The sequence below is a fragment of the Sphaeramia orbicularis genome, chromosome 15 (assembly GCF_902148855.1).
Source record: "Sphaeramia orbicularis chromosome 15, fSphaOr1.1, whole genome shotgun sequence".
NCBI lineage: Eukaryota > Metazoa > Chordata > Actinopteri > Kurtiformes > Apogonidae > Sphaeramia > Sphaeramia orbicularis.
The window spans coordinates 52,588,595-52,613,571 of NC_043971.1; the positions used below are offsets into that span (position 1 = coordinate 52,588,595).

At 37.2% G+C, this 24,977-nt stretch overlaps 1 long non-coding RNA gene across 1 annotated transcript; it reads right to left on the bottom strand.

Annotated features, from left to right (window-relative positions):
• Positions 1-4,037: 4,037 nt before the first annotated feature.
• Positions 4,038-19,266, bottom strand: LOC115434062 (uncharacterized). Its single transcript, XR_003937472.1, has 3 exons — positions 19,158-19,266; positions 10,467-10,470; positions 4,038-4,050 (listed from the first exon to the last, which is right to left on the bottom strand). It is a non-coding gene; the product is annotated as an uncharacterized LOC115434062 (long non-coding RNA).
• Positions 19,267-24,977: the final 5,711 nt, after the last annotated feature.

A 24,977-nucleotide genomic window follows, 5' to 3' on the forward strand; every position in this document is an offset into this window, starting at 1 on the left:
GAGACCAGGATCAGGCCCAGTAGAGGGATGAGGGATTTTCCTCTTGTTCTGTTTGTTTTCCTCTCTCTGCTTCAGTTTTCGGGGCGACCGAGAATAAAAAGCTAAATAAGGGTGAATCTGAAAGTTGCGTGCCATTGTCCCTCAGACACTTGAACTTGAGTGGATCCAAATGTGTTTTGTGACAGGCTTTGGTCCATAGGGTATAGACAGGAAGCAGGGTCTGGAGGCCGAAGTATTCCACAGGGAACCTTCACATGCAACCCCTGACATCACATATCCCTGAGCTTTTACTCTGGAAAACACATAGAAAGACTAGAAGCACTCGGAGAGCACAGACCTCCGCCAAGGCTGATCAGTGGGCCCCCCTGTGGGCCCCCCCACCCCCGATCACCCCCAAAAGTTAATCATTTCTTCCTTATCCCATTTCCAACAAACCCTGAAAATTTCATCAAAATCCGTCCATAACTTTTTGAGTTATGTTGCACACTAACGGACAGACAAACAGACAGACAGACAAACAAACCCTGGCAAAAACATAACCTCCTTGGCGTGGGGGGGCCCACGGGGGGGCCACTGATCAGCCTTGGCGGAGGTCTGCGCTCTCCGAGTGCTTTTCTAGTTCATTATAGTTTAGTTTTATTTAGTTTGGACTTTTATTTCTCTAATTCATTTAGTTTTAATTTGTTTTTAGAGCAGGTTTGATAGGTTCAATTAGTTTTTGTTTTTTTATCTCAATGTTTAGTTTTAGTTCAGTTTAGTGTAGTTTTAGTTTTTTCATACACTATAAAAAAAAAACAAAAACAAAAAAAAAAAACAGTTAAAAAAGGGTAATATTCTGGCTGCAGGGGTGCTGAAAAAATACAGTAAAATAACGGAAAATAAGCCTCTCATAAAAATATGGTAATTTTCCATAAGTAAAATACAATTTTTTGCCCTAACTTTACATGAGATTTAGGTTTTTTTTATTTTTTTTTTTATTTTTTATTTTTATTTTTTTACTTTTTAATGTTTAATGAAGAATATTTTCATGTATTAAAACAATCAAATTACTTATAAATATATATATAAATAATTTTCAATGAGACTCAGTTGTCCAATCCACTGATAAAAACTGTATTTGGACAGTTTATCAGTGCTTATACATGTTATACATTCACAAAAATACATTTATTTAACATTTTTGTTGTGAAACCTCCTGTAATTACACAAGACATTTGTCAGTTAACAAACAAGTCTGGTTCAACTGACAGAACTAATACTTCTTGAACAGTTAATTGTCAGTAATTACTGACATTCATTCATTCATTCATTCAGAAAATGAATGAATGAATGAATGTCAGTAATTTTATCTTGTTTTATTATTATTATTATTTTTTACAGTATTAAACTTAAAATTAGCAGTTTAATCTCATAAATAGAAAATAAATATTTGTGAAATTACGAAACATTTGCAAATGTATTTTAACTGTATTTTTCTGTGAAAAAAGAAAATATTTCATTTAAAAAATGGAAATTTTTTGGTTATTTACAGTTACAGTTTTTTCATGTTATTTTACATTTGACATGTAAAATCACAGTCTGTTTTAGTAATTTCACTGATATTTTCCCGTATCTTAAAAATATAGGAAAAATCTGTAAAATAAACAATGAAAATTCTGTTAAATTACAGATTTTTTTTACAGTGTATCTTTTCTCTTCTTCTCTGTCGTCATATTCAAATAAATCCCAGACAGGACTCTGCTGCTTTAGTCTCCATGTTTCCAGGTAGAGTGGGGACCAGAAGACGACTGGAAACCACAAGTGACGGACCAAAAAGTGTCGTACAGTGCCACTAGCTAAAATTGACCAAGCAAAATAAATCAATTTCTTATCAATTCAACATTGCCAGAGATGAAAACTAAGAAAATTTTATCCCTAATTTTTATCCACTTTAGTTAGTTTTGTAAACACACAATACAGTTTCAGTTAGTTCTCATTTTTTTCTTTTAATTATAGTTTTTATTTATTTCAGTTAACGAAAATGTTTTCTTAATTCTAGTTTTTGTCTTTTCGTTAGTTTTCGTTAACGATAATAACCTTGATAGATACACTCACAACCCAAGTTCAACGGCCACAGTGACAGGACACACACAGGATGTCAGGAGTGGACTTTGGTCGGCGTCTACGAACGGCCCCGGCCTTCTCTGTTCACCGCCTGAACTCCGGCTTTGTGCATCTGTGTTATCTGAGCGGCGGCTGGCCTGCAGGGTGACAATCTGCTGATGCTCACTCTGATATGGAAAACATCTTTGCTGTGCAGAAGCCGTCCCACGTCAAAGCGCTGGATTCACAGCCGTAGCGTTTGCGGTGAAAACGCCACAGTGACGTCAAAGTGTTGTGTTCCCGTGTTTGCTCTCTCTATGAAAGATCAACAGCAGCCTCCAGTATTTATTGACACACTCTAATGCAGTAAGGAGCCGTAACACAACAGGCCATTTAACATTCTGCTGTGGCCTCATGTTGATCTGAGAGCGGTTTAAGCCAACACGTACACATGGTCGAAGGAGGCCCAAGAACAGAAACACACACATGCAAACAGTGAAACGGCAGCGTCAGATAAAGTCAAGCTGATCAGGACGTGTCACTGTCCTGCACAGTCAAACAAACATTGCTCTTTACTCTCACCTCAGACAGTTTTAGATGTGTGACAGCGGTCGGTTGGTGAGCTTTTCTGCTCATCTTGAAAACTGTCACATCACATCATTTGAGAATAATTAACAGTGATTTGTCCTTTTCGGGGCCAATAGATTTTGTCCTTACAGCTCTGCAAGGGGACACTGATACACATTTTATTCAGGCATTTTTAGAACCAGTGTTGGGAGTAACACCTTACAAAAGTAATGCATTACAGAAATGGATTACTTTTTGCTGTAACACAGTAGAGTAATTATAATAATAATAAGGTTGAAGGTTACTTTATTTATACCTGTGGATTTGTAGATTTGTTCTGAAGACATTTGATTTGACTTGATTTATTTATTTATTTATTTCAAACATGCAAGAAAACAAAATAAAACAAAATAAAGAAAATAAAACATTTACATGGACAGAATCTATCTTCAGCACATACAAGTCTGAATATTGCATGGTCAAAAAGGAGTAGGAAGAAGTATAAACTAATTTAATCCTGCCCCTCAGTGCTTTTACACCTTTATCACTAACTTGATACAAGAATCAAACTATACTATTTTCCTAATTTTGGCATCGAACCACAACAAATACATAATGCAGTAACTGAATTATACACAACAGTATGATCATGACAGTGCAGTCAAACAAACAGACTCAACAGTTCAACCAATTCAACATGGTGATTGCTTTTGACATTACAAAAAAACATACATTGACCCTGTTTGGCAGGTACTTGATTGAGCGTCCAGAGAGGACAAAAAGTGCTCAGTGTTCCACCATTCAACAGTACAGCAGCATGGTTAAGTAAAAGAATAAAATAAATAAATAAAAACAAGATGCAATAAAACACAATAAAAACCCCAAGAAGATAAAAACAGTCTGGGATAAAAACCAGGATAAGAACAAAAAATTTAATAACTAGAAGCACTCGGAGAGCGCAAACCTCTGCCAAGGCTGATCAGTGGCCCCCCCCGTGGGCCCCCCCACCCCCGATCACCACCAAAATTTAATCATTTCTTCCTTATCCCATTTCCAACAAACCCTGAAAATTTCATCCAAATCTGTCCATAACTTTTTGAGTTATGTTGCACACTAACGAACAGACAAACAAACAAACAAACAAACAAACCCTGGCAAAAACATAACCTCCTTGGCGGAGGTAATAAATAGAGCAAAGAAATAGGATAAATAACTAAAATAAGTAAATGAAGTGCAATGTCACTATTTCTTCTTGAGCTCAGTGACGGCGACAGGAACACAGCTGTTTTTATAAACGCTGTGTCCTGGACCTGAGACTAAAAACCTCCGTCCAGAAGAAAGGAGCTGGAATTCACCCGGTAAAGGATGGGAGTCACTATTAAGAACGGATGAAGCCATCCTCTAGACCTGTTTAGTGGACAGGGAGGCGGGACAAGACTGGGACTGACCAATCAGGTGACTGGACCATCGGACTATTTGATTCAGTGAGTTTTTTTCTGTAACTGAGGTCTGAGCGAACCACGGCACCGGGCAAAAAGAGAAAACTGACTCAATAAAGGAATAATAATAATGGATTAGATTTCTGTAGTGCTTTTCCAGGCGCCCAAAGCTCTTTACATTATTGATCCATTATTCATTCACTCTCACATCCACTCTGGTGGTGTTAAACTACAGCTGCCCTGGAGCCCTGGGGCAGCAGTCCATGCCAACAGCCCCTCCCACCACCAAACATTCATAGGCATTCGTACACTGGAGGCCAGGTGGGTGAAGTGAGTTACCCAAGGACACAACGGACTGATTTAACCCTTTAACCCCTGATATGTCTGTGGTGAGCATTCTGAATATATGATTTATTTGAAATATTCATAAAAAGTCAATTGATGGCTCAATAGGAAAAATATTAAAATGTGCTCATAGAATAGACCAGGGCTGTCAAACTCAATTTAGTTCAGTTCCACATTCAACTAAATTTGATCTGCAGTGGGCCGAACCAGTAAAATAATACCATAATAATATATAATGTCAACTCCAAAATTTTCTCTATGTATAAGAGCGGAAAAAGTAAATTTACATTATGAAAAAGGTTTACATCTACAAACTATCCTTTGAAACAATGTGAATAACATGAACAAACTGAAAAAATAAGTATCATTTTTACAATATTCTGCCTCAGTTTATCATTTTCACATGTACATTATAACGTACAGATCACAGTGGATCTACGAACACACAAAACATTTAATAACAGACAGAATATTATTAAAATTGTACTTACTTCTCTTAAGACATTTCAGGTGGTTCATATTTGTTCAGGTTATTCACATTTTGTGCAAAATTATACTTTATTTTAGTGTAAATACATGAAAATATTTACATGTACAAAGAGAAAAATTTGGAATTGTCATTATTTCTATGTTATTATAATAGTATTTGAATGGTCCTGCCCACTGGAGATTGAACTGGTCTGAATGTGGAACCTGAACTAAAAGGACTGTTCATATCTTAGGGTAATTTTTGCATTTCACAAATTCATCCTGGGCCGGATTTGGCCCCCAGGCCACATGTTTGACACCTGTGGAATAGACCTTGTGATTTCCACAGACATCTGAGCATGCTCAGTACACCCCCTGCCACCTGTGGAATGGGGGGTAAAACACAGACCAGTGGGTGACACCGACTCACTATAAAAATAGACGGTTTGAGTTTTTGTTTTTGTTTTTTTTTTACACTGTTTTCTTTGTGTTTTACTGATTTTACTGTTGTTTTTGCAGTGTTGTTGGGATTTTTCTTTCTTTCTTTTCTTTTTTTTTTTTTTTTTTTTTTTTTTTTCCTGTGTTTTGACTGTGTAACTGCCTTTTTGGAGTTCAACCAGGTGTGAAAAAGAAGCTGGACTGATTTAGAAAAAGAGTCCAAAACAAAACCTACTGGGCCCAAATTCAAGTACTCGTTGGTGTTCAGCGTGTTCCAGTTCACAGGTCATGTTCAACATCCTAAGTCTCTTATTGATGTACATTCTGAGTTCAGCTTTTATGACTCTTCTACAGACGCAAATTCGCAGCAGTATAGAGTTAAAGCAATGTCCAAGCATGACAGAATTTAAAAGGACGTACAAAGACACAATTTTTCAGAGGTACAGGGATGAGGGAGGTGTTGGGGATCACTGGGTGTTATAAAGATGCGCTGTAAAAAAAAATTGTAATTTAACAGAATTTTCACTGTTTATTTTACAGATTTTTCCTGTATTTTTAAGATACAGGAAAATATCAGTGAAATTACAAAAATAGACTGTGATTTTACATGTCAAATGAAAAATAACATGAAAAAACTGTGACTGTGAATAACCAAAAAATTTCAGTTTTTCAAAAGAAATGTTTTCTTTTTTCACAGAAAAATATATTTAAAATACATTTGCAAATGTATCATAATTTCACAAATGTTTCTTTCTATTTATAAGATTAAACTGCTAATTTAAAGTTAAATACTGTAAAAAAAAAAAAAAAAAAAATTAAATTAAACAAGACAAAATTACTGACAATTAACCATAAAAGAAGTATTTAGTTCTGTCAGTTGAACCAGACTTGTTTGTTTATAGACAAATATCTTGTGTAATTACAGGAGGTTTCACAACAAAAATGTTGAATAAATGTATTTTTGTGAATGTATAACATGTATAAGCACTGATAAACTGTCCAAATACAGTTTTTATCAGTGGATTGGACAACTGAGTCTCATTGAAGATTATTTATGTATATATTTATAGGGAATTTGATTGTTTTTGTAATGCTCAGAGTATGAAAACTGAACCCAGATGCACGACCCAGAGACAGACTGAAAAGTTCACAGTGTTTATTAAACACCAAGCTCACTGACAGTTCAGTAAAAATGATACAGTACAAAATCTTGAAGATAATGGTGACGGGGTTCTTCTCAGGGTGAGGGCCCCGGACCGGAGACGAAAACCCACCGTCCGGTTCGGTAGAACACGGTTTCCCGACTGGGGAGAAGCAGAGGGAGGTCAGTGGCGGAACCAGGTCATACACGGGAAGACAGTCAAACAGGCAACAGGACATAGGGACCAGGCTAGCTCACGTACCGTTAAAGTCAGGCGAGGGGGTCAAAAACCAGGAGGTCAGAATGAGGCAGACAAAACCGACAGGGATTAGGCAGACAGGCAAAAACGAGATGGCAAACCGGGTCAAAAAACAGGAAGGCAGGCAGGCAGGCAGACAGGATCAGAAACGCTGGTAAGTACTTCACAAGGAAAATACAATCTGGCGACCGACAAGGGGAAAAGACAGGGTTTAAATACACAAAAGGGAGGGAGGACAGTGAGACACAGGTGGAACAAATTAGGGCGGAGTCAGGTAATCACACAGGTGGACACAATCAGGGAAAGGAAGCAAAGACACCAGACATGACACACGAGGGAAACTTAACAAAATAAAACAGGAAATGACCGACAACATAAAAGACAGACAAAACCAGACTATCGTCTGGAGACAGGCCTGACAGTTTTAATACATGTAAATATTCTTCATTAAACATTAAAACTTATGAAAAAAAAAGCAAAATCTCATGTAAAGTTAGGGCAAAAAACTGTATTTTAATTATGGAAAATTACCATATTTTTATGAGATGGTTATTTTCCATTATTTTACAGTATTTTTTCGGCACCCCTGCTGCCAGAATAATACAGTTTTTTTACTGTTTTTTTTTTTACAGTGTGTACAAGTATGTGGTATGCAGTGGCGATTTCTCATAGACTGCACGGGAAGCCTGGTTTCCCCTAAAATTACAAAAATTAAATGGTTAAATGTGTTCGGTTGTGTTGACATTTTATTGACTACAAATGCGTTAGAACACGTTCATCTCACAGATGAGTTCGTTCAGAATCAGCTTTATCACAAACCAACAGACTGGCTGTTGTTCCCTTCTCCTCCATTCCCGTGTCTGTGTTTTCTCCTCCATCTCTGCTCAGTGCATTTGTCCGTAGACTGTGTCCGTCTGTGGGCTTCAGTGGGACTGAGTGGAACTGTGTTTTCATTGAGTCAAAACTGGACGGTAATTGGATAAATGCCACGATGTTGTCCCGCCCCCGGATGCTTAGCGTCTCTGGGGGTGAATGGGGCTGTGGGCGGAGCTCGGCCGGGCCGGACGCCAGAATCCCATGTGCTGATTGGAGGATCGGTCGAAAGGCTGAATCCCGTTTGATTGACAGCTGTTTTCAGATCTGCTCCTTCACTGACACAGTTCAGTTTAATACCGTCACACATTCTGCTGTGAAATCACAGAAACCACTACGAAATTACTCATTCATTTCTTGCACTGTAAATAAAACACACTCATTGTACTTCCTTGTTTCAATTTCACATAATTTCAGCGTTTTCTTGTTTCAGTTCCATAACTTAATCATTTCTTGTTTGAGTTGAATATGGTTTTGTAGATAGTTAAATCAGTCAAACTGTCGGCTAGGTCGCAGTGAAAGGAGCATCTGTAGTTTAAAAAGGCTGAAGTCTGACACCCACAACACACTGGGCCAAGGCAATCCAAGCACCCTAGCTCTGCTGGACATTCAGAGGACACTGGTCCAGTCCCTGGAAAAGACGCCTACTGGTACGATAAGGTCACTGAGCATTTTCTTAATTCTTTTTTTTTTTTTTTTTTTTTTTTAATGTAAGCCGACAATGAGCTTCCCCTGTCTGAAAGACGAGCAGCCGCCACTGGTGGTATGTATACGTATGTAGAGGTGTGTATGTGTATGTGTGTATGTGTGTGTGTGTATGTGTGTGTGTGTGTGTGTGTGTGTGTGTGTGTGTGTGTTTGTATATAAGTATATAGGTATATAGGTATATGTGTGTATGTATAAATCTGTGTATAATATGTATTTACATATATGTTATTGTATTATGTGTTTATGTAAATCACATTATATTTGTTCATAATATGAAGCCAGAAACCAAATTATTTAATAGTAAGTATCAGTCATATTATAGTATATAGTATAGATCTGCTTAGACTAGGAAAGTCATTATTGTTATTAATTATATAAGGAGAAGGAGTGGAGTTTCTAAGTTGTACTTCCTCTCACTCCTTTTTCATTATGTATTATACTGTATGTCTTATGTTTAAGTGTTTTGTTTATTTATTTTCTTCTGTTTTGACATTCATATTCAAAATAAATACATCAATCAATCAAAAACCTGTCTCACTGAAATAATATGTCAGGGGTTAAAGGGTTAAATGGAATTTATTGACCATGTACTCTGAAAAAGTAGTGTTAAAGTGGCTGTAATGTGTTGTAACAAAGATGGATAAAACAGTGTAACAGAGAATGAGGTCATACTTTGTCTGGCCTACTTCAGGAACAGTCGATGGTTGGGTTCATATTCCAGTGGAAACAGGTGGAAGGGCTCTGAAAACCAGTGTGAGTGAGTCCCACTGGTCCTTTCAACCCAGCCAGTCCTTAAACCACTCTACATGCCTCTGCTTTAGTTCCATCATTAGGTTTGTCAACATATTTTCTTTTCCTTCAAGCTTCTGAGATTTGGTAGAAGCAGTTGAGAAACGGCTGTGTTGCCATGGTAACCACTTCCTTATGTTTCACCAAGCATCTACTCACATAAACAGTCCCAGAATCCAGGCCGGATAAACCCACAGTGTGAGGTTCATCTGCAGGCCCTTCCACTTCCACGTCCACTTCAGCTACATTTTCATATTAATAACAACAGGCCGATAATGTGGCAACGCTGGCGTCATCATCATGTGGAAAATGAAAAACTGGGAGCACATGACTGTCACTGAGTCACACAAACAGGCCTCTGCATGGGTCACACTCAACATTTCTTAAATGATGACATTTATTAAAATTAGAACTAGGGATGCACTGATACCACTTTTTTCCAGACCGAGTACGAGTACTTACATTTGAGTACTTGCCGATACCGAGTACTGATACAAGTACTTAATAATCCCATTCCAGTTGTTAGTTCCTTTTGTAAATGTGCTTTATTGTCGTTGTCATTAGTCTGACTGGAACAAAGTGCTGCTACTGACATTTAAAGGTGGGGTCTGAGATGTTTTTCTGAAGCATTTTTTATTATATTCCTTTTTACTATATTCCTTCACACCCCGATTACAACTAATTAATTAAATGCTGTAACACAAAAATTTTAAAAAATCAGCCACCTGTGGAACGGGTAGGACAGAAAAAAACACCATCCAATCATTTTCAGCGCCCACTGGAAATGATTGAATGGTGATATGTCTATCAAACTCAGCTGGCATTCACCCCTCCCCTCTTCCCCTCTTTGTGTTCCCAGAGGCTGGACCCTTGTACAGGAAGTGTAGCCAGAACCTGGTTATATCAGTTCTATTAGGATGGAAAGTTCACCTGCAAACTGTTTAGTCACAAACATAAACCACTAGGAAATGGAACGTTAGTCACACAGGTCTGAACTGGGGCTGTTCTGGAAGAGTGGGGGGGTTAGAGGAGACTGAATGAGGGATACGCCGGCTGGAGGCTCAGCCGGGGCCGTAGTCGGGGTAGGAGCCTGAGGCGTACGGGACCGGAGCAGGGAACGGAGCCTCAGCCGCTGTCGGAGACGGTTCGGCCGTTGGAGCCCAACCCGGGTACGGAGCAGAGCAGAGCCGGCGAACTGTTACTGTGCAGCGCTGGAGAACCCTCGGGAACAAACACTGTGCGTGCCACCACTCTGGAGGCGTGGCTTCAGAGGGACGTCTGAAGAAAGGGGTTTGGACTTTTGAACTGAGTATTTTCAAAATGTAGCTGCTGGAACTGTTTTTCCAAGATCTCAGACCCACCTTTAATGTGTTGGAATGAGCGTTTGTCAATTAATCCACCAGGGGGCGCCGCTCTGAATTAACCATACTGGACAAATACCACGAAGAAGAGGAAAGTTTAATGAAGAAGAAGAAGAAGAAGAATGTCAGTAATAACAAACATGGAGACGACAGAGGAAACACTAATGTGATACTAATGTTACAGTGTTTTCTCTGGTAAGGTTTAAAAGTTTAGCTTCAGCAGGAAGAGAAAAGACAAATGAGACACAAGTTGGTTTTCACCTCCGCTGGCGGTGGTCTGCACCGCTCCGTACCTCCATAGTATTATCAGTAGGATGTAAACCGGTCCAGCCCTGGGTAGTTGTCCTAAATGTGTCAGTAGTTTTTCTCTAACTCCCACAGTGGCTCTTTGAACAGATCCTCTACCTCCACGGTTCTGCTGGTATTCTCTGTCTGGGTACTCATCCTCCATCACCTGGAAAACAGATGGAATGTACGCAGAGGACGGACAGAACGCTGCGTCTGTATCTGTCTGTGTCTGAACGGTACTGTCAGTCAGCCTTACTTTTATCACCCTCATTTATTTGGTTCAGTCTCCACACTCTTCACACATTATTCCTCCTCCTCGTACCTGCTGCACTGAACTGGGAATGTCACACAGCCGTAAGTGGTATCGGTGCATTTGTATCGGATTACTTTTACGAGTACAAATACGAGTACACACACTGAGTATGCCCAATACTGGTATCAGATCGGTGCGTCCCTAATTAGAACCAAGGCTCCTGTAGTCCAACGGCATATTTAAAGACATTAATTGACATTTGGTTGACCGTTCAGGGTCACTCAAGGTCAAAGGTCATGGCACCAACTGAAAGCCCATATGTGACTTCCTATCTATTGCCAATAATAATTATATCAATATCTTCAACTGTTTTAAAGTTATAACCCTTTGAAATTTGCCCCATTATAAACAAACGGAGATTTGAAAAATTCAAAAAATTTATAAAAAAATTCAAAAATCAATATTTGCCAATTATTTGAACAAACTTGGTAGACATTACACCAAAGATGATCCACAACAAATATGAAGTCATTGTGATAAACAGTTTTGAAGATTCTTGAAAAATAGTTTACAGATGACGGATGGAAGATGGATGGACGCCAACTGAACACACACACACACACACACACACACACACACACACACACCAAGGTTATTATCGTTAACGAAAACTAACGAAATGATAGAAACTAGAATTGTAAAAACATTTTCATTGACTGAAATAAATAAAAACTATAATTAAAAGAAAAAAATGACAACTGAAACTGTATTGTGTGTTTATAAAACTAACTAAAACAGATAAAAATTATGGATAAAATTGCCTTCATTTTCGTCTTTGTCAATGTCGGACTGATACGAAAGCGATTTATTTTGCTCGGTCAATTTTCTCTGCTGGCACCATATGATATTTAAGTATTTACTAGTGGTTTCCAGTCGTCTTCTGGTCCCCACTCTACCTGGACATGGAGACTAAAGCAGCAGAGTCCTGTCTGGGATTGATTTGAATACGACGACAGAGAAGAAGAGAAAAGAGACGACTAAACTACAACTAAACTAAAACTAAACATTTAGAAAATAAGAAAACTAATAAAAACTAGAAACCCTGCTCTAAAAACTGATTAAAACTAATTAAATTAGAGAAAAAGAAGTCAAAACTAAATAAAACTAAACTATAATGAAAAATCCAAAACTATTAGAACCTTGACGCATGTGCGCGCGCACACACACACACACACACACACACACACACACACACACACACACACAGTCTGACCAAAAGGCAGGTAATTGTGTCCCTGTACAAAAGTGGAATCTGAAAACATTCAACAGTACAGAACAAATATTGTTGCATTTCCAAAAGACTCTGTGGTTTGTTTGTATTACACATGACCCTAAAACACAGGTGTCAAACATACGGCCCCCGGGCCAAAACCGGCCCTCCAGAGGGTCCAGTCCGGCCCATGGGATGAATGTGTGAAATGTAAAAATGACACTGGAGATATTAACACTCAGTGATGTCAAAATCATTGTAATTCAGCCTCTGAATGTCCAAATATGGTCATATCTGATGACCATGAAAAGATGAAGAACTGTATTTTACACCAATTATTTCAACATATTTCTTACATTTTGTTCAGTTTGTGGCATATTTTGTTTCTGTTGCTGATTCTTTTTTTCTTTTTCTTTCTTTTTTTTAAAAATTCTTTCTGTTCATTTTATTGATTACTTTGGCTGTTGTGGTTCATTTTTTTGGCTATTTAATTAATTTTCCTTCCTTCCTTCCTTCATTTTTTTTTTTTTTTTTTTTTTTTGTTGCTTTTTTGCTTATTTAGTTTATTCTTCAACATTTTCTTGCCCATTTCATTATTTTTTCTTCAATTTTGTTCAGTTTATGGCTTTTTTTTGTTGATTTATTGTTCATTTTTATTCCTTTTCATTCAATACTTTGGCTGTTTTTGTTCATTTTGTTGCTTATTTTATTTTTTTCCCCTTCATTTCACTTTGTTTGTTGTTTATTTTTTTATTTTTAAAAATTGTTTTGTACTTTTAATTTCTTCACTCATTTTATCCACTGTCATTGATCCAACTCCATGAGTTTTACTGAGGAATCAATGTTGTAGAAGATGACCGTGTTTCCACAGTAACTACGGAGCCTCTGAATGTCCAAATATGGTCATATCTGATGATCATGAAAAGATGAAGAACTGTATTTTACACCAATTATTGACATGGATTGATAGGATTAGAGGATCAGAGTTTAGATCAGTGGATGGTTTGAGTCACCAGAGGTTGTTTGGGTCTTTATGTGTGAAGGAAACCTTGTAGAACATTTTCATCACATAATTTAACTTTTTTCACTGTTATTATTTTACTGGTCCAGCCTAGTTGAGCTCATATTGGGCTGAATGTGGAACGTGAACTAAAATGGGTCTGACAGCCCTGCTCTGAGAAATAACTGTTAGTGAACTGATTTATCTGTAGAGGGCGACATCCAGTGGCTGATGTGAGAACTGCTCCAAACCAGACAAGTTCACGACAAATCAGTTTGTGGTTTTCCAACTTAACTGCCGCAATTTTTTTTTTTTAATTCCACAGCTGATATTTTATCCCTTTTATTATTGCACCTGAGCTCAAAACGCTTCACACCAAACAACACATGTCAGATGTAAACCACAGACGATCATAGAAACTCCTATAGTCAGTGCTTTAAACATGGGATTTTAGTGATATTCAACAACACAGAGTTTATGAATATGAAGTATGGACAGCAGCAGTCACTTTTATATTCATAGATTCATCATTTCATTTCAAGTCTTATTCACCAATATAATGGCAGTTCGCTGTAAGTGAAAACAGATTGAATTTCATATGAAAGGTGTTTACGTCACATCTGTCTCTTACAATAGTGCTGCGTGTTCTGGCATTTCAGGAGTTTTTAAAATGTATTAAAGCAAAGCCATGAAGAAAAAACAAAAAACAAAACCCTTGACCTTTACACCAGTGGTTTCCAACCTTTTTTGGTTCGTGACTCCATTTGAACCCTTTCATGCATAGTAGTCACTCCAGTGCACAGTTCTTCTCCAGCTGTTCTCTTGTGTATTCATGGGTTTTGTTGTTCTTGTTCCTTATAGTCCAACATGCATCATCCCAAACATTGTAGTTCATACCATTACTGTAACTTTGGTGTTCTTGATAAACCTGATCTGCACTAACATGTTTGAGTGGAAATGAACTGCTTGTTATTGTTATCGGACTGGAATTTTTTAAACAAAAGTTGTTTTTTTGCATATTATCTCCATAAAGTTAGTAATGACTACTATTAGAGTATGTTAAAATGTGAGAAAACATCAGATTAGCAACTTTAAAAGTGGTTTTATTTCATAGATTTCACACAGTATATCAGTAAATACACGTTTCTTTGCTTCAAAAATGAAATGCATGGCGTCCAGCTGCAACTCCATGAACAATAGGATCATAAAAAAAATTTCAATTGCATTGTTTTTTTTAAATGCCTAATGAGGAATAAAAACACTCTTGTTTAAGGCTCTCATAATTGATGCATAAAAGGGTTAACATCACAAATTTCTGGCAACCCCAAACATTCAAAACGGAGACTTTATTTATTTTTTTTGGTAAAATTAGTTTTTGATCATGTAATAGTTTGCTATGCTATGTTGTAAATAAACGTTAATTTTAGACACATTTAGTCTATATAATGTGTATTATTGTGGACAGAGGCAGTAAACCCAGGTGTAGATTACTGCACAAAGGGAGAATTGGATTTTCCTTGGTCAGGATCTGTCCAGTCAGTCCAGCTGTGATTTACAAGGAGGACAATTAATACTGAACAAACAAGAACTGAAACTATGAATTATGAAAGAGCTGCAGCATTTTAAGAGTTTGTCATGTCTTATGTATTGTGACTGTCTCTCTCAACTCACCATGTATTTTTTTTATTAGTAATTTTATTTATTTATTTATTCATCATGAATTCCCAGAAATTCCAGGCGACACCATGTGGGGTCTCGACGCCTAGGTTGAAAAACACTGTTTTACACAATGAAATACAACCTGATCCTTTGAATCTTTTTATTCTGTTCAGAAATATCCAAATCACATTAATGTAGGAAAACTGCTTTAATCATTCCAATAATTTCCTCACACATTTGGTGTCAAACGAGCGGTCCTCGGCCCATCTTTGCTCTTAAAGGTCTAGATCACAGGTGTCAAACATGCGGCCCAGGGGCCAAATCCGGCCCTCCAAAGGGTCCAGTCCGGCCCCTGGGATGAATTTATGAAATGCAAAAATTACACTGAAGATATGAACAATCCTTTTAGTTCAGGTTCCACATCAGAACAATTCAATCTGAAGTGGGAGGACCAGTAAAATTCTATCATAATTACATATAAATAATGACAACTCCACATTTTTCTCTTTGTAAATGTACCGTAAATATTTTCATGTATTTACACTAAAACAAAATATAATTTTGCAAAAAATATGAATAACCTGAAATTTCTTAAGAGAAGTAAGGGCAATTTTAACAATATTCTGCCTGTTAAATGTTTTGTGTGTTTGTAGATCCACTGTGATCTGTACGTTATAATGTACATGTGTAAATGATAAACTGAGGCAGAATATTGTTAAAATTACACTTATTTTTTTCAGTTTCTTCATGTTATTCGCATCTTTTGAAAGGATAGTTTGTTGATGTAAACCTGTTCATAATGTAAACTTACTTTTTTCACTCTAAAACACAGAAAAGTTTGGAGTTGACATTATTTCTATATTATTCTGTTATTATTTCACTGGTTCGGCCCACTGCAGATCACATTTAGCTGAATGTGGAACTGAACTCAAATGAGTTTGACAGCCCTGGTCCAGACCTTTCCTGGATGTTGCTTTTGGACCAAATGATTCCAATCATCTGCTCACATCATTTGTTATCTCCTCCTCATATTTGCAAATTAACCCACAAAGACCCAGAGCTACTTTTACCACCATTTATTATAATATTATTCTCAGATTAAAGCTGAGGGTTATTATATCAAAAACAGAGAAAACTGAAGAAAAAGTGACATTTTCAGCAAATATATCAATAAGAGAAAGTAAAAACAAGTGTGTCCATCCACTGTTATTGACCCGACTCCATGAGTTTTACCGTTGAATCAATGTTGTAGAAGATGACGATGTTTCCACATTCACTACAGAACCTCTGAACGTCCAAATGGGTCAAATCTGATGACCATGAAAAGATGATCCAATGCATTTTACACCAATTATTGACATGTTTTAAGAGGTTTAGTGGTTTGGAAGTTATTCAACCTTTTAGATCAGTACATGATTTTGGCTGACGGTGGATGTTTGGGTCTTTATGGGTTAAATATAAATTTAAATGATGTTGCACAAAACCTGAAATATATTGTGTTCAACATCTGCAATGAAAAATACTGAAAAGTACATTTAATATTACTGCTGTCTTTGATCATTTTCCATTCTGTGGAAAATGTTTCTTAGTTGAGGTTGTAGCTGTTACATTTAACTACAGAACAAGTTCTAATAGTTTTAGATTTTTCATTGTAGTTTAGTTTTATTTATTTTTGACTTTTTTTCTCTAATTCAGTTAGTTTTAATTAGTTTTTAGAGCAGGTTTGCTAGTTTTTATTAGTTTCCATTTTTTTCTAAATGCTTAGTTTTATAGTATTAGTTTTTTGTTTTTATATATATACATATACATATATATATACACATACATATACATATATATATATATATATATATATATATATATATATATATATATATATATACACACACATACATATACATATATATGTATCTATATATATATATATATATATATATATACACATACATATACATATATATATACATATATATATACATATACATATATATATATATATATACATATACATATATATACATATATACATATACATATATATACATATACATATATATATATATATATATATATATATATATCTTTTCTCTTCTTCTCTGACATCGTATTCAGATAAATCCCAGACAGGACTCTGCTGCTTTCTCCCAACTTTAGTCTCCATGTTTCCAGGTAGAGTGGGGACCAGAAGACGACTGGAAACCACAAGTGACGGACTGTCAAGTGTCGTATAGTGCCGCTAGCTAAAATTGCTCAAGCAAAATAAATCAATTTTGTATCAATGTGACATTGGCAAAGACGAAATCGAAGGGAATTTTATCCACAATTTTTATGTTTTAATTAGTTTTGTAAGCACACAATACAGTTCCAGTAAGTTATCTTCTTTTTTTTTTCCCTTTAATTATAGTTTTATTTCAGTTAACGAAAATGATTTTTCAATTCTAGTTTTGGTCATTTCGTTAGTTTTCATTAATGATAATAACCTTGCTACAGAATCATGGTAATAGTATAGTAATAATGGATTTATCCGACAAACAGTATCTTCATCTCAGTGGTTTTTTTTTGTTTTGTTTTTTTATAGTGGACCTATAAAAAGTACAGACAAACACTGGACTCCGTTAAATAAAACAGACCTGAACACTTGAATAAGTAAAAGCTCAGTAGTTGGTGTCATGTTTGTCCTTTAATGTTCGATGTTATCACACAGACGGACAAAGTTTCAACAGAAAACGGTTTCTAGTTCTTCACAGTATTGCATTTTGCACAGTGTTTATACAGATGACAGAGTGTTTTAGAGGGGAAGGCACAAAACTAGAGATGACATCTGCAAACTAAAACCCTACAGACGAACAGGAGGAACTGAAGGATATCACAGCTGGCTGCAGAGAGCAGCAGTACACAACAGAAAACTCAGACTTCATCTCTACTGACTCACGCCAATAAAGGGAGTGGGATTAGAATGAAACTAACAGTTAGTCAGAATGAGAATAATAATAATCAGAATAATAATAACTCTTGGGTTATGTTTTCACCCATTTGTCTAACTCTTCTTTCTTGTTCCACCTGAACATTTTCCCCCAAAACACAAGAACTTATTTACATCTTATTTTCCTGTGCATGAGCCCTGCTGATTGTCCACTACACCCTTTCACATCCAAACTAAGTACTGGGGATGTAACGATAAAAACATTTCATCTCATGGTTATTGTGACCAAAATTATAATGGTTATCTTTATTATCGCGGTATTGTTGCAATGTGCTCAAAATGTTCAAAAAGTACTAATACACACACTGAAATAATTTAACCAAGTTGTATTTTTGAAAAAACAAACAAAAACAAACACAAATAAAATAAGAGGCAAAATATACTTTCTGTTGCAGAAACATTCAAATATTAACATGTAAACATCAAACATACAAGTGTGCATTAAAGATGGCACCTTATGGCCATTGTTTGACCATTTTCCAGATCAAGTTTGAGTTGAAAGTGCGGTAATCAAACAGGGTTATCATGATAATTAGAATTTAAATCAGGGCTGTCAAACTCATTTTAGTTCAGTTCCACATTCAGCCCAATATGATCTCAAGTGGGCCGGACATGTCAAATAATAAGAGTGAAAAAAGTAAAATTACATTATGATAACGTTAACATTTACAAAAATTGGAATAACATGAACAACTGGAAATGTCTTAAGAAAAACAACTGCAATTTTAACAATATTCTGCCTCAGATTATCAGTTTATCATTTACACATGTGCATTATAACTTACATTATGATTACAAATACACAAAACATTTAATAACAGGCAGAATATTGGTAAAATTGCATTTACTTATCTTAAGACATTTCAGGTTATTCACATTTTTTGTAAAATAACAAAATAACAGTTTTTTAATATAAACATTTTCATGTAATTTTACTTTTTTACACTAAAACAAAGAGAACATTTGCTGTTTTCATTATTCATAGGTTTAATATAATAGTACTTTACTGGTCTGACCTATTTTGTATCTAATTGGTCTGTATGTGGAATCTGAATTAAAATGATTTTGACGTCCTCGATTGTTAATATCTTCAGTGTCGTTTTTGTATTTCACAAATCCATCCTTTGGGCCAGATTTAGTCTCCAGGCCGCAAATTTGGCCCCTGTGATTTTAAACGGTAATACTAACCGTAGGGAATTTTACCACGGTTTATCGTTATACCGGTAATCGTTACATCCCTACTAAGTACTCCGCTTGGTTAAGTGCAACGCTCTTTCAAATACCATTAAAAAAAGACCTCGCTCTGCTACAAAAGTACACATAGTATTTCATAAATAGTATTTTATAAGTACTTTACATTTTTTTTGCTACATATGAAGCATGCTTTCACAGTAACACAATAGCTACATATGTAGTAGTAGTGGTAGTAGTAGTACTGGTGGTAGTAGTGGTAGTGGTAGTAGACGTAGTAGTAGTCATAGTAGATGTAGCCTGGTGGCTCTGGCCTCATGCGCCACTGTCCAGTGACAGAACAACAGGAAGCATGTATGTCATCTGTGGACAGACCCACCATGAGCTCATTGCCCTGTTGGCTTTGTGGATCCAAATGGGACCGGTTTGGACCAAAGATCTACAGAAGGATGTGAGATCAGATCCATCTGCCAGGGGTCAGAGGTCAGCCAGTGCCAAACACTAGCTTGTACTGACATGGTAAAACTCATCAAACACTGTATAACAAGTCTTTGAACAGGAGGACAAACACTGCCATGTGCATGAAAAGCCCACGGCTCTTTGTTCATCACTTCATCCACTTGTGTTGATGAAGTGGTTCTGGGTCCTGGAGCCACTGCTGGACTCATCAGGTGTGTTTTCATTGGATGAACTGTGCAAACAGAACTGGTGTCTGTGGTGCTGCTGGTGCTGGTGTTACTGGGATCAGCTGTCCATTTGACCTACGTTTGAATTCAGTGACTTATGCCGCATTTCCACGACCAGCTCGACTCGACTCAACCTTTTTGCATTTCCATTACGAAAAAGGACCTGGAATCTGGTATCCGGTACTAGTTTTTTCATATCACCTCCGTTGAGGTTCCAAGACTGGGGACCAAGGTTCTAATAGTTTTGGATTTTTCATTATAGTTTAGTTTTATTTAGTTTTGACTTTTTTTTCTCTAATTCAGTTTGTTTTAATTCGTTTTTAGAGCAGGTTTGCTAGTTTTTATTAGTTTTCATTTTCTTCTTAATGCTTAGTTTTAGTTTAGTTCTAGTATTAGTTTTGTCACATCTTTTCTCTTCTTCTCTGTCGTCGTATTCAAATAAATCCTAGACAGGACTCTGCTGCTTTCTCCCAACTTTAGTCTCCATGTTTCCAGGTAGAGTGGGGACCAGAAGACGACTGGAAACCACAAGTGATGGACCACCAAGTGACGTACGGTGCTGCTAGCTAAAATTGCTTGAGGGAAATAAATCTATTTTGTATCAATCCGACATTGACAAAGACGAAAACGAAGGGAATTTTATCCATAATTTTGATACGTTTTAGTTTTGTAAGCACACAATACAGTTTCAGTTAGTTATCGTTTTTCTTTTAATTATAGTTTTTATTTATTTCAGTGAATGAAAATGTTTTCACAATTCTAGTTTTCGTCATTTCGTTAGTTTTGTTAACAATAATAACCTTGGTCCAGGTACTGTAAAGTCAGTAGTATCCTGTAATGGAAACGGTCTCCAGGAAAAGGATTGGTACCCGAGTTGGGTCGAGCCGAGTCGAGTCGGTCCCATGTCGTGGGAACGCGACATTAGTTCATGATTGCCTGGTTGTTCTTTCTGTTTGGTCGGCTCAGTTCACCAGTGTCCTGAACACTGTTGGGTTAACTGGTCCGACTGGTTATGTAGAGATGTGGGCTTGTCATCAGACAACAGCACCAGCACTTGGACCTGAAATCATCTGAGCCTGTTTTCATCACACCTTTTCCACGAAAAAGCAGGTTAAAGGGGGCTCATCTGGGCCAGCTCTTCACTGTTCAACCTGTTTCCAGACTGGTACCAACTCCAATGCCCATCTACAGCTAAGACCAGCAGGACCAGCAGGACCAGCAGGACCAACAGGACCAGCAGGACCAGCAGGACCAGCAGGACCAGCAGGATGGAACGGAAGGAAACTCACAGCTCCAGTGCAGATGTTAAACCCAGGTTTAGGCCTAGACTGTCTGTCATCAGTGGATGGACCCACCATGAGCTGGTTGCCCTGTCAGCTTTGTGGATCCACATAGGACCGGTTTGGACCAAAGATCTACAGAAGGATGTGAGATCAGATCCATCTGCCAGGGGTCAGAGGTCAGCCAGTGCCAAACACTAGCTTACACTGACTTGGTAAAACTCATCAAACACTGTCTAACAAGTCTTTTTACAGTGGTGTTGGAACCTATTAACCACAACTACAGAGGAGTTTACTGTCAGGAAAAAAGCCTTGAATTCAACAAACAGAAACTCCGACAGATCTATGAATAAAAGGCCAACAGAGCAGACGCCAAACCTCTGTTGGACCGGATTAATGGACAGGACAAGAACCAATTCTATTGACTTAATATTTTTAGAGATGGTCAATATAAGGCCGCGTTTCCACTACGTGGTATCGACTCGACTCGGCCTTTTTGCGTTTCCATTACGAAAAAGGACCTGGAATCTGGTACCCGGTACTAGTTTTTTGGTATCACCTCCACCGACGTTCCAGGACTGGGGACCAGATACTAAAAGGTGACACGTAAACACTGCAGACCACTGATTGGTCAGAGCTGTCTCTGTGACCCGCCCTTTTACAAAAACCAGATGTGGAAGTTTCCTGTAAATCTGTCGGTAGGTGAATCCACATGATGACAGTCTGTAAAACTACACCGTGGTTTGTCGAGGAGGTTCAGACGTAAAAATTCAGCATGAGCTTGACAAGACAACACGCAACGAGCAAGTTTATCAGCAACTCTGAGCAGAAGACATGAAAGTAATGCACCGCATCGCTATGACGACCAGGTACTGTAAAGTCGGTAGTGTCCTGTAATGGAAATGGTCTCTAGGAGTGGGACCTGGTACCAGAGTCGAGTCGAACCGAGCCAAGTCGAGCTGGTTCCACATAGTGGAAACGCGGCATTCATCTATGAAAACCAGGCCCTTTTAGAGCCCCCTCCAGTGGCTGACAGTGGTATTACAACTTTGTCATAACACCTGGACTAACTTCATTTTTTCAGAGCTGACGTCCTTACCCTTGGATGGAACATAGTGTAACCTAACAACACACCACTGATGTCTGACAGCTTAGCTTACTTTACACAAGAACACATTAGTTTACATTTGCAACATAGATGGAAAAATTCGCACTGTAGTAATAATGTTAGCTGACCAGTAGCCACTATTACTGGCTCACTGGCTAATGTACACAGATATAAAGTACATGTGTCTCTACAGTGAATGTGTAACATGTGGTAAAGTAAACCAGCACCTGCACTTTACATCAGTGGAAAAGGTGTATTATACCAAAAACACACAGATTAAATACTGTAACAGAAGGATTACTCTGAGCATTTTAGGGCCTGTGAAGACATCACAAAGCAAACAACGGTAATATCTAAGATATATTCTATTTCACATTTAGTATGAGTATTTGTAAAGTAGCCAGTAAGTACAGAAGAAATCAAGACAAAACTGATAGTCAAGTCTGTAAAAGGTGCCTGTGACTTGGAGAATCCATCTGAACAGCATTTGAAAATCAAATCAAGTCAATTTACAAAGAGCCTTTAAATCAGTGGTTTTCAACCTTGGGGTCAGGACCCCACATGGGGTCGCCTGAAATTTATAATTGATAAAAATAAAAAAATAAAAACCTACCAATAAAAAATATATGGTGAGTTGACAGAGACAATCCCAATCCATAAAAGAGTATGAAACTGCAGCACTGTGGTTCTGTTTATCTGTCAAATGTTCACTGTGGTCAGTTTCAGATGCTGCAGCTCTTTCATAATTCATAGTTTCAGTTCTTGTTTGTTCAGTATTAATTGTCCTCCTTGTAAATCACAGCTGGACTGACTGGACAGATCCTGACCAAGGAAAACCCAATTCTCCCTTTGTGCAGTAATCTACACCTGGATTTACTGCCTCTGTCCACAATAATAGACATTATATAGACTAAATGTCCTCTGAAATTAACATTTATGTGAAACATAGCACAGCAAACTATTACATGATCAAAAACAAATTAATTTGACCAAAAAAAAGTCTCCGTTTTGAATGTCTGGGGTCGCCAGAAATTTGTGATGTTAAAATGGGGTCACGAGCCAAAAAAGGTTGGAAACCACCGCTTTAAATTAAGTGTAAAAAGTTGCCTGTGTAAAACGTGCAGAAATATATTTACCTTTACCATTTTCTTGACTTAACATTGACTATATGTCCAGAAGTATGTGGACACTGTTGATGCACTGATTGGAGCTTTGGTGTGCAGCTGTTTTTTCTGGTTTAGATCCCTACATTTCCTACTTATGCAGAGTGTACCGACAACAGCGTACGTTCAATGTAGGTCCAGCAGGAGCAGTTTCCTGTTTCAACATGGAAGAATTATTTTCCAAAACATTTTGGTGGGAAAACTTTAGGCTTGTGCAGAGATGTGGTTGGAAAACCAAAAACCTGCAGCCAACTATGCACAGCAGGTCTGAGGCAAGGTTCAAATAGTTTTGGATTTTTTATTATAGTTTAGTTTTGACTTTTTTTTTCCCTAATTCAGTTCGTTTTAATTTGTTTTGTAGAGCAGGTTTGCTAGTTTTTATTAGCTTTCATTTTTTTTCTAAATGCTTAGTTTTAGTATTAATTTTAGTTTAGTCGTCTCTTTTCTTCTCTGTCGTCGTAGTCAAATAAATCCCAGACAGGACTCTGCTGCTTTCTCCCAACTTTAGTCTCCATGTTTCCAGGTAGAGTGGGGACCAGAAGACGACTGGAAACCACAAGTGAACACAAGTGACGGACCCTTAAATATCATATGGTGACAGCAGAGATAATTGCTTGAGGGAAATAAATCGATTTTATATCAATCCGACGTTGACAAAGACGAAAACAAAGGGAATTTTATCCAGAATTTTTATACGTTTTAGTTAGTTTTGTAAACACACAACACAGTTTCAGTTAGTTATGTTTTTTTTTCTTTTAATTATAGTTTTTATTTATTTCAGTTAACGAAAATGTTTTTACATTTCTAGTTTTCGTCATTTTGTTAGTTTTCGTTAACGATAATAACCTTGGTCTGAGGTCCAGGTCTGGTCCAGCCTCGGGACCACAGTGACTTTAGGCTGAACTTTGACCTCAGCCTGCATCAGAGGTAAAGCATGTCTATGAAAAATCAGGATAATTACTGGACCTCAATGGTACAACATCACCTCTTTGGATTTGCATCTGCTTTTGTAGATTCAGTTACTAAACATTGAGATTTTAGAACGACTACAACTAAAACAGGTGATTAAAGTGTGACAGCCAAATTCAAATTGGAGATAAACACGAACGCTGCTGCTGTAGGTCTACTCCCATATTCATCAGAACCCACTGAATCAGTTTTTATACATTTTTGTGCCAATTTTTCTGTCAGAAGTCTGCCTGAGTTCTAATCAACTCTTCTGTTTTTCCCACCGTCCTCATACTTTTGGTCATACAGTGTAGTTCGATTTTCAAACATTAAGATCTTTTTTTGCAGAAACCCTGTTGAAAATCAAAATGAAAAACAGCTTGTGTTCGGATAAATGTTCTGCCAAGTAAAGTACTGTAGGACTACTACTTCCACTTGACAACACACAATAGTTTTGTATATAAAATATATATTAACACTGTGAACACTCCTAAACCAACAACAGCAAAGGTACATTTGACACCAAATACCGTCTTATTACATTTACATTCATATCATTGGATGAGTGCAAAGATGGCATGTAAACAGATCGTTCAGAATGACGCAGAAGGAAGGACCACGAAACAAGCCTGTTACGAAGACTCTACTGCAGGTGGACTGTATGCATTCATGGAAGCC